At 40.8% G+C, this 11,589-nt stretch overlaps 1 long non-coding RNA gene across 1 annotated transcript; it reads right to left on the bottom strand.

The window, feature by feature from the left end:
• Nucleotides 1-2,662: 2,662 nt before the first annotated feature.
• Nucleotides 2,663-9,113, bottom strand: LOC144249706 (uncharacterized). The gene is made up of 3 exons (XR_013342271.1): nt 9,008-9,113; nt 8,467-8,599; nt 2,663-2,748 (listed from the first exon to the last, which is right to left on the bottom strand). It is a non-coding gene; the product is annotated as an uncharacterized LOC144249706 (long non-coding RNA).
• Nucleotides 9,114-11,589: the final 2,476 nt, after the last annotated feature.

Raw genomic sequence — 11,589 nt, 5'->3', positions numbered from 1 at the left:
AGTGGCCTTTTTCTCATATCCTGTCCTCTGGTGGCTCCAAGGTGGTCTTCATCCACATTGAGAAAATGAGAATCTTTTAATCAAATGCAACTTTTCCCTGAGAATATGGACAAAATACTCTCTGCAGCGACAGTTTATTTCTGAAAGCAACAGGCTGGTTTTAACTCAGCATCGTTGACCACAGCATAAAGAGGAAGTGGCCCAAAGGGTAGAAACACTCTTTGAAACCGTGGATATCAAGTCTATCTCAAAGTTCAAGAGTTAATGAGCATCAACCAGTTCTGTTTAGTGGTTGTCACATAATCTCTGTTTTACATTTCAGTACTTCTACACAGAAGGTGTGATAAAAATATATACGAAACTCAAAATATGGCAAGCCATTGACAGTTCATTCGCTTTCCTGTATTAGAGTTTTGCATATGTAATAAAATGCAGAATCATATCAGATTTGCTCTTCTGAGTCTGAATTCTTCTGTACACCACTGTGTCTGTGACAGGCACCAGGTTGCTACATGCGGCAGGGATGTGTTCGTTTTTCATTGTTATGCAAGTTGTGTTACTATTTGACTGTTAATTCTATAAATTGAAAAATACTAAGAAATTGGGTTATTGGAGAAGTGTCTACAGGATATCTGGGTTATTCCATGTTTTCCAAGTTTTGATTAATATTTTAAAATGTTTGTAGAATCTTAATTAGAATAAGTTATACTCCATGTATGTATAATATGTCAAAAGACACTCTACTGTCATATATATCTAAAAGGAACAAAAAAGTTTTTAAATGCTTGTATAAATATGCCTGTGTTTTGATGAACATATGCACTCATTCCTCTTAGGAAATAGTTATCATTTGAAGAAATATAATGCTTGTTTGGAACAGTGTTTGTAGAAATGAGTGAAGTTCAGGTAAGTAGAGTTCAAGGTCTAAGAACAGTATTCCAATTTTTCCATGAGCAGGGTCTATGAATCCAGCAATCCCAATAACCTGTATCCTTGGGAACAGTCTTGAGTTTGGACAAGCATAAGATTTTGTCACCTGACTTCAACTAAGTTAAGTGACTTCTACAGGTAGAATAGTGCTATGTCTGCCCCCAGTTACCCGCTCATGGAAGGTCCTGTCCAACTACCTGAAAAGACAGGAAACTGGGACTCTGGCAACATGACAGAGCAGATCTTAGAGTTGTGTTTGTGTTCTGAAACATCCTGTTATGGTTTGGATAAGAAGTGACCCCAAAAAAGCTCATGTTGGGCAATGCAACATGATAGACAATATGATTAATGTATGTACATTCCATGTATGTATTATATACAAAATGCATTCTACTGTCATGTATGACTAAAAATAAATAAATAAATAAATAAAAATTTAAAAAAATGTCCAGAGGTGAAGTAATTAGAGTGTGAGAGCTATAATCTCATCAGAGGGTTAATCCTTTTTATGGATTAATAATTGGAAGGCCACTGTAGGCTTGGATGGTGGGGTTGGAGGAAGTAGGTCATTGAGGGCATGCTTTGGGGGAACATATTTTATCCCTTGCTTCTTTCTTCAGCCCAGAGTGGTGAAGTATGGAAAGGCCATGGACTGAACCTCCAAAACCGTGACCCCCAAACAAACTTTTCCTCCCCTAAGTTGTTCTTGTCATGTATTTTAGTCACAACAAGGCAAAGCTGATGAACATGTTTCATAGTAACTGGGAGCAAGTTTGTTAGTGCATTTGAACAGAACGTGGGATCCATGTACACTCCTCTCCCTGCACCTTGCTTTTCCACTCAGTACTTTCTGACAGATTATTCTCTATCAGGAAGAGAATGTCTACTTTGTTCCTTTAGTGTTTGGAAAGTACTGCATTGTATGCCTTGGTGCCATCACAACAATAGAGGACCCATTTAAGTGACCATCCTCAAGACTGGACCTACATTATTTGAAAGTATCTACTAACTCAGCTAGACCTTCAGCAATAATTTACCAAAGTAGGTGTTCCCTTCTCCTAGACAATATGCTCCCACTTTACCCTCCAAAGCCTGAGGGAAGACTTGCCATCCAATCATGGAACTCTTCTCCAAAGAATGGGGTTTCAGAATTCTTTTCAAAGAGGGTTGAGGCAGAGGGGACTTCCAAGTAATCGTATCCACCTAGAAACCTACTTGTCTCCCTCATCTAACCCGCCTCGTTCTTGTTTATTCTTTCTAGCCCAGATATTGTTTATACATCTATAAGGTACTTATTATTTCCTAAAGAATCCGATGAATCTTTGCATCCCTCTAAGGAAGGAATTGGTGTGTACAAAACTTCCTAAAAAAAAAAAATCCATAATAAAGATAGTTGCTTCCTCCTCAGTTTCAAATAACATGAACCAAAGTTTCTTCTCAAATGTAATTTATTTCAGGACACAAGTTTTTACAAGCTTGGAGAACTCAGTCCTTTTAAAAAAATATATTATCGCATGGATCTTTTTTACTTGATTCCATTGCTATGGATCTTTGATTCTTTACCTCAGAGACATCAAATAGTTGTCAACTTTCTAAAGTAGAATTTTAAATCAATACATTTTGGTAAACTCAGCATTTTTAGTAACCACCTCCACCCCCCCCTCCAAAAAAAGACAAAATCCTGACATTCCCTCCAGATTACTAACAAAGTATTTTCTTTTTCACAACTTACCTGAGTCACGTGTAACCATAAGAAACAAAAGAGTCAGGAATAATCCTCCACAATGCATGTTTAGGACTCCGTATCAAATAGTTTATCTGAAACAGAATAAGATAGCTTATGCCAAAAACTTAATAAAAACATACCTGTCTTAGGAAGGCTTTTAAAAAATCATGTGACAGCAGATGTTTAAACATAGCCCAGATATTTTCAAATCCCTTAAAGTAGTCACCAGTTCTCAGAAGTTCCAGCCATGGAGAACTAACGAAATGTCAAGGCAATTAATGACCCTTACCCTTTTAATTACAAAATTTAGAAAGCAGAATGTCAGCAAATTCTTCCTCAGTGGAGACCATTCACCAAATCCAACTATTTCATAACTAACCCTATGTCCCTTGTTTACCCAAAACCCCGCTGCTTCCACCCCAGAGACCTACCAGCTGGAGGGAACACAGTGTGATCTAAAGAGCTTAGTCTCACGGACACACAAACCCTGGCTGGCTGTCTAATTTGACCCAGGCCTGAGGAGCTCTCCAAGTTTGGGCAAGGTATTTAAAAGTCTTATAGCCTGTTTGCTTGTTATCAAAACGAAGCTAAAGAGGCTCACCTCCAGAGGTATTAGGTATTACATAATGAAGCTGTCTGATATTTATGAAGACTTTTGGATACATGGAAGCCTCTCACCTAGAATAATGTTCCTTTTACCAACTTCCACTCACCTCCCATCCTAAACAAAAGGGGAGCTATTAATTCCTGAATCCTAGAAAAAGTTTAATAATGAAGCTGCTGAACTATTTATAACAATCCTTACCTATAACACCACCAAACATTTGGTGGAATTTCCAAGAGCTACACATCAATAATGTAAAGGCGAAAGGAATAAATATGTATGGAAAGTACCCACTGTTCATAATTGAATTAGAACAGTTTTATGCTTGAAATTTCTTCCATTCCCCCCCACCAACACCTTTTATCATTAACTCAGTCTATTCTTGTATCTTGGGTAGAATGATAAGTGTTGTTTCCTTTATGTTATTTCTCTGGTGAAGGCTGACGTAACCTTGTAAAGGGCACCAATTTCTTTCTTTCTTTCTTTTTTTTAAGATTTGAGGTTTTTTAACAAGGTCTACAAATGGGTAAAATTATGAGATTCTGATTTTTTCCCCCTGTCCTAGGATGTAAACCCAGGGGTACTTTGTCACTAAGCCACTTCCCTAGGCCCATTTTAATTTTTTTTTTTTTTTTTGATACAGTGCCTCACTAAATTGCTAAGGCTGGCCTCACAACTTGCAATTCTCCTGTCTCAGCCTCCAGAATCCCTGGGATTAGGGGTGTGTGCCACACACACACAGCAAGTTATGAGATCCTGATTAGTTATTAGTTTCAATATGAAGCATGATAGGACCCTATTATACCAAAAATAGCTGATATTCACGAAGCTCTGTGTGTGTGGTTGTGTGTGCATTAAGCTTTGAATGTACTTGTTAAGCTGTAGGTATTAATTAAGAGGTTAATATTTTATTAAACAATGAATTCATCTCCAGAAAAAGAACTATTCTGAGAAATGTCATTTATATACTATCAAGTATAAATAAAATAAATATAGGAGACTATAAATATTAAGTTTCTGTTATGTAGGATTTTTTCGGTTTTTTCTGATTTTTTTGTAACTGTTAAGTTTCTTCTTTCTTTAAATGTTTTTCTGATTTTTAAAGCAATATGTGCCTAACACAGAACATTTACAAAATGAAGACTGAAAGAAAGCAATATAAAATAATATTTTAGCATTTTAACTATTTTTCTGTGTATTTTAAATAGTTAAAAGTATTTAATTAATTTCATATCTTGCACTTCCATTTAATATTATGCAGTGAGCATTTTCCTGTATCAGGCTGTTGGCTGTTCTCTTTGTTAACATCATTTTAATTGCTACCCAAAATTCCTTCTGATGGACATATGATTCTTTACAAGATGAATTACACTGTGAAATAACTCCATGACCATCCTCACGACACCTGACTCTCGCATGTGACTCAGTGTTTTGGAGCGCAGCCTCTCGGACCTGCGGGGAAAGACTGGAATCTCCATTTTCTTTTACCAGTGAACGAACCCCAGACATGTCACTTATCCTCTCTCTGCCCCAATTTCTTTGTCCAAACAAGGAGACAGCAATACTATCTATCTTAAGAGCTGACCATAAATTACATGCATTACTCTTACAAGTGACTGAAGAATAATAAACACCCACTTAAATGTTAGCTATTGTTATTTGCATTTCTTATCATTTCCGTGTTAGGATGTGAATGAACACAACATACTTGAGACATTGCCGATCATATTGCCCAGAAATGTTGCCATGATTCATATGCCTTCCCTCACAGTGCGAGACGGTTTCCACCCACCACACCTGGAAAAGCACTGGGCAGTCTCATGTCTTAAAATGAACCAGGTAGTCAATATGGAAAGATGGTACCTGTTGGCTTTGTTATAAATGAGGTCAATTTTAACCATGTGCTTTGAGCTATTTTATTTCTATGATTATGAACTCTTTCTTCACATCCATTGCTCAGTTCTCAGATGTTGAGTGTTTTGTCCAATTTGTTTAGTTTGCTTTTAATTCCTCTTTTGATGTGCTAATAAATGGAAGATTATATATTGAGGGCACCAAACTTTTTTTTTGTTTTTGCTTTGTGACTTTTCTATTACTTTCAAATATAGATGATTCCTCTTCTCACAGTTGTAAAGCAGATGATTATTTTCTTCATTTTTATGGCTTAATTTTTTAATTTAACTTTTTAAAAAATTCACTGGATTAATTTTCATGGTTAGCATGAAGATAGGGTCTAATTAATCTAACTTTTCCAAAATAGCCAAGATTAATTATCTATCATTAATTCAGTAGTCCTGTATTTCCATTAAAGTTTGTTGCTAGCAGGTCATAATGCATAGGTCCCTGAGGACTCTGTGGAAAATCTAGCAGAGCATGCTTGCTCAAGTTCAAATATATGTCTATAGGGGCGTGCACACACACGCACACACACACACACACACACACACACTCTCCATTGTCTTCTCTCCCTTTGTTTTTCTATTTGTAGTAATTATCACTGACATTTTTACATTATGTCTGCTTAATGATTATTTGCTGAATTAATTAATGCATTAAATTCTTAAAATATTTAGAGTTTGGAGTTCATGTGATCATCTGATTCATTAGCATATTGCCCTGCTTTTCTACTTTTTAAATCATGACATCTTGAAAAGAATGTTTTAACCTCAATGATGTCCAGGGTGCTATATCTCAACTGGAACTTTTGAAAATAATAAGGAAGCTAGGGCTCTACCCACCTGTCTGGAACTTCCCTGTCTGTATAGCCTAGGAATCCTGAGTCACCAAAACTCCCCAGGTGATTCTAATGCCAAGCCAAGGACAAGAGCCACTGATTTACTGGACTTATTCATATACTTAAAGAAGTAAAATGTAATATGCCATATATATATATACATATATACATATACATTTAATAAAACATACATTATATCTTGAATAATAAATACATTAGGTGAATGTATCCATATATCTAATGTTTTATTTAAGTATAAAATAAATGTATGTGCACCTCTGTATATGTGTGTATATAAAGAATACTCATACACTTATCTGAATCATCTAATGTCATGAAATTTTTTCTAAATTAAAAAAAAATAATTTCTCTTTCAAAAATTGTGAGACCTAGGGAGAAGATCATTACAAACATTTCTGTCCCACAAGGCCATGCAGAACAAGGCCCTTCCCAGTGTATCTGGTCATCTCCTAAGCTGCTGGTTCTGCCCAGCCACCCTTGTTTATTGACCCCACCCCCACCCTGAAGAAACTGACCATTCTCTAGAATAAAATATTTCACAGAAACCCATAAATGTCAGGACATTAAAAAATTTATCTAATGAGGTTCCTGAGACTCATGGAAGTGAGTCTAGATTAAAGCTAGTTTCACTGACTTATGCAAAAATAAATGTGCATTGCCTTGCTACCACCCATTCTCATTAGCAAAACATATAATTGAGTTCCTCTTAAGATAAGCTGCCTTGACAAAAACCATAACATCAGTGTTTTTTTGTTTTGTTTTTTGTTTTTTTTTTTTTTACATAGCAGATCAAACTTGGGCCCTCACACATGCTAGGCAAGAGCTCTACCACTGAACTCCACCTGCAGCTCACCAGTGATTTTTTTCTCTCAGGTAATTCTTTCTCTCCAGGGTGCAATACATGGGGTTTCACTCCATTTGCAAGGTGATAAAACAACCAAAGAAAAAAGAAAAAAAAAAATATCTTAGAAAACTGCATGCACTTCACTCAAAGGAACAAAGAATCTATGTGGAATTGGGTTTCCCTCTATAAGGCAAGGAAAATCATAGCCACCTCATAGTTTTTGTCCCACAATTATCTGTTACTGTTCTTTTCATGCTTTTCCCTCAATCTCCCCACTCCTCCCAGCCACTAGGAAACTATAGTCCTTGCAATGTGGCTCAAAGGCTGGCTTCTCAAGGAAGCTAATTATTACTGCCCACACAGGCATCGCCTTGTCCAAGCTCATCTGAGAGGACATTTCCATTCTTCCAGAACCAGCCTTCTGCCCCTGGTCAGGTCCCAGAGGGCAGAACCTGCCTTTCTACACTGTGTGCCCAGACCAGCAAATGCAATTCCCCAAATTTGCACCTCCCAGTCTACCCAAGCTATGGGGTTGAGAGGAGTTCCCTAGGTCCCAGAAGTGTGTGTGGCATAGAATATGTTGGCAGAGGTCCCAAGAATAGAGCAAGGGAAGTTGGTGAAATTATTACAGTATTCTCTGATCTCTGCCCCTGACTGACCATTTCTGATCACTGGGATACAAGCTGCTAGGTGTTCTGACTTCTGGAGGCCCCACAGATTAAAGACAGAGCTTTGGAACCAGGAACATTCGATGTGAAACTAGGATCTACTGCTTCATAGCTGTGGAACAGACTGCCTTTGAGAATAAGGGCCACTTCCTAATAACTGTGTTTCTACAACCTGTATTTCCTCAAACTGTGAGTGGAGGCAGAAGGAAGAGATCTCTCCCCCCACTCAGAGGAGACCGGCATGTTTCTGACTTACAAGGCCTACCTATATACATAACATCTGTCCATTTCCCGCCTTTTGTCACACTCTGCCTTCTTGTCTTTTATAAAATCTTTCCATGTCCCTAAATCCCCCAAAGATGGGTATTTGAGTCAGAAAGTTTTTCTCCATCTTCCTCAAAGCTGGCTTTGAATAAACCATTCCCTTGCCAATCTACCTCCAGAATTTCCAGGGGGAACAACCAGCTATAAATCCATTCCCTTGAATAAAAAGTTGGATGCCCTTGGATAAATGGCTAAATCTCTTTGTGCTTGCATCTCCCTCCCTTTTATTAAATGTGATAATACCTCCTCCTTCATCTCACCTCTGAAAGGCTTACTTGCCTACAACAAAAGTTTTCTATACTGTGTCAGGCCCACAGTAAGTGCTGAAGAAACAATAACGATTGTCATCACTTATTTCAGCTGTTTTCGTCTCTAGGAAAAGAATTGACAATGTTTTCACTTCTAAAAACCATACTCTCAGTGAGAGTTGATGATGCTGTCTCACCAATTATTCTTAGGCGCGCGCGCACACACACACACACACACACACACACACACACACACAATTCATCCAGTTCATCTGAAAGATACCGGCCTCTGAGTTTGGGGGCTCTTTGTTCCAAGCGGCTGGGGAAAACCGGGACTTAGCATTCAGGCTCGGGCGCCCGTCCTTACCTTCGAAGGGGTGTCTCTGAGGCTGGGGCGCGGGGGTTCGTCCCTCTTTCGCACGGATTCTGGACTGCGAGGCGGCATTCAAAACTCAGGTGAGAAAAGGTGATTCCCCGAGGAGCTCCTGGCCACTGTGAGACTGGAAGGAGGCGCGGCCGCAGGGCGGGACAGAGAGAGAGAGAGAGAGAGACAGAGAGAGAGGGGGGGGGGGGAGAGGGGGAGAGAGGGGTAATCGGGGAGGGTGATCGGGGCGGGGAGGGGACACCGATCAAAGGTGAAAAAAGAAGAGGCCCCGCGGCTCCTGGCGGAGAAACCCGGTGGAGAAGGCTGCGGGTGGGCGCGGATCCCAGGTCCCGGGAGCGCTCCAGGGGCAGCGTGTCAGCTGTCCGCCGTGGGATGCTCCCAGGGATGGAGTCGCCCAGGCTGGAGGCGCCCACTGTCAGGAGTGACCCCGGTTTGCGGGGTGTCGGGTCAGGTGTGGGCTGCGTGCTTCGGGCCGCGAGACCGGGGACCGGTTCCTCTGCGCAGGTGCCCGCCGGCGACTTACCGGAGCTGTGGGATCCCTGGGGCGTCGGGCGCCGCGGGAAAATCCTGGTCGCTCGCGTCCAGACCCTGGGAACCGCCCCAGCCTCCACGCCGGGGTGACCTTCGACTCCAGCGACCCAGGGCGGCGGTGGTGCCACCTGCAGAGTCAGGAGTTGGCGCGCCCCTCCCGCTTTTGCGCACCCTGGAGGCCGCCAGGCGCAACAGCCTGACTAGCTGGAGGAGCCAGGACACCTGGACCCCAGCGCCCTGTCCTCATTTAAGAGGAAGAGGCTGGGGGAGGATCGGAGAGAGGAAGTGTTACCCGCAGCCTCCCCAGGAACCTGGCTGAGATCCTCCTCCCCACCCCACCCCCGCCTCCCCAGGACCGGTTTCCTCCCGCCTGAGAAATAGACAAATGATGGGGAAAAATGAAATTTATGTAGTTTGCTCAAACTGGGAGGAAGCGGCTAGACGGCTTCTCCTCCAGCCTCACAAAAACGGTTCTATGTAAAGAAACAAAATCCAGGCCATACACATGTGTAGATGAGTTAGAAAACGCATCAGTCACAATTTCCTGGGCATTTGGCCTCAGATTGAGGGAGTTTTAATTCTGAGTAAGGAAATCCAGGAGCTCTCTGTTTCAGAAGGACAACAGAGAAGTCCCCAAGCCACTGAAGGAACTCAGGTCAAACTCCAGGCATTGCCTGGCATGAAGGATGGGGATTCCCTACTGGGGAGTAATCTAGAGGGGTGCAGAGTTGTTGACTTAAGATTTGAAATTGTTCAAAAGAAAGGAGGCCAGAGGAGAATAGGGCTTCTAGATACCTGTGGTATCCACAATATATAAATAATGTCTATACATCCACCATATAAAAAGAATCAGCATAATTTAAATAGGGCAAAGATTTTACCTTCACTGAATAAGATACACTTGTGACCAATAAGAGCATGCGAAAGATGTAACACCATTAATTGTCAGAGAACTGCAAAAGTAAGACCACAGTGAGATTCATTAGCCACTAAAATACCCATCACTGGTGAGGCACCAGAGCACCAGAGCTCACATTCACTAGAGGAAATTTTAAATGCAATGATTAGTTGGCAAAGCAATTTGTCAGTTTCTTAAAAAGTTAAACATACAATTACCCTGTCATTGCTTCTAAGTACTAAACAAAAAGAAGTTAAAAAAAAATATGCCCACAAGAATGTCCATGGGAACCATATTATAATAGCCATTAATGGGAAAGAGCCCATCAAGTCTCTCAACAAGAAAATGACTAAGCAAACTCTTATGTAGCTATACAACGGAACACTGCTCAGCAATATAAAGAAACAAACTATTAACTGATGCAAAATATGGATAAATCTTTTAAAAAATGTTATGTTATAGAAGAAGCCAGACCAAACATCACATAAGCGTGTTGATATGAATGTCGAGGTCTGACAAGTGTGAACGTTGTTTACCTCAGGGGAAGGAAAGGAATGGACTGAGAAATGTCGAAATGAAACTTCCTGGAGTGACAAGCATTTCTGTTCTGTTCTGGGTGGTAACCACACAAGTGTGGTTCAGCTGTCAAAACTCACTGACCTGAATACTTAGGGTATTTGTTTTATGAGCACAAACTTGACTCAATTAAAAACAATTCTTTATGTTTTTTATAATCCACAGACATTTTCACCACAATCAGATAGTTGACACCCAATCAGTTTGGGCTGAATTTCTTTTATTTATGCTACTTTGTGTGAATCTACGAGTCCTGTCACACAGAGCAAGAAACTGACTGAGGTTACAGGTGGTGCTGGCAGGAGAATCCAGGTATCCAGCAGGTTCCTGACCTCCCTGTGAGCAGGCAACTTGGAATTAGGAGCCCCTGGAACGAAGAAAACCCTTAGGGGTCATTTTTTCTATCTTCTCATTTTGTCAGCTGCAGAAACTGAGCCCCAAAGAGCTTAGGTGACTTGGGAAATGGTGTGTAAATTTAGGAAAGTGTATGAGAAAGAAAAGAACTCAGCAATATCAACTTCCCTGAAGCCAGCCCTATCTGGGATCTCTGAATTGCTTTCTCTTCCCACCAAGTTTCCACAGTAGGCTTCCAGCTCCGTAAGAACAGGCACAGAGGGTGCTTACCTCCTTTCTCAGCCTTCCTTTCTCGTCCTTCCCAAGGAGGTGCTCTGCACACATACAGAAAATGTCAATATTTGTTGAATGCTTGCAAAGGAGCTCATTGCCGGAGTCCGGCTGCAGCAAAATAGGGGGGGGGGGGGCGGGCGGTGGTGACGAATAACTTGTGTAGGTTGATACAGCAGGAATGGGAGCCGTTTCTTGTAGGACAACAGAGCTATTTATACATTTTGCACAGCTTATCTTAATTAGCATAAACTAGATACAGCAGTCAACCAATAAGGAATCTCCACACTTAATGGCTCACTTTTGTTACTTCTCAAACCACTCCCTCTGGCATTTTGCCAGGCACCATCCAGACTTGTTTACAACTCTAACATTCCCCTGGCAAAATACCAGGTGTTATTTTGACTTGTTTACAGACCTTAACAGCTCATAACATAGAGGCCTGAGACACATTCAAAATTAAGAAATATGGGGCA

This window comes from Urocitellus parryii, chromosome 12 (genome assembly GCF_045843805.1).
Source record: "Urocitellus parryii isolate mUroPar1 chromosome 12, mUroPar1.hap1, whole genome shotgun sequence".
Taxonomy (NCBI): domain Eukaryota; kingdom Metazoa; phylum Chordata; class Mammalia; order Rodentia; family Sciuridae; genus Urocitellus; species Urocitellus parryii.
Note: the sequence above shows the minus strand (reverse complement) of the source record. Positions and strands in the feature narration are given on the sequence as shown.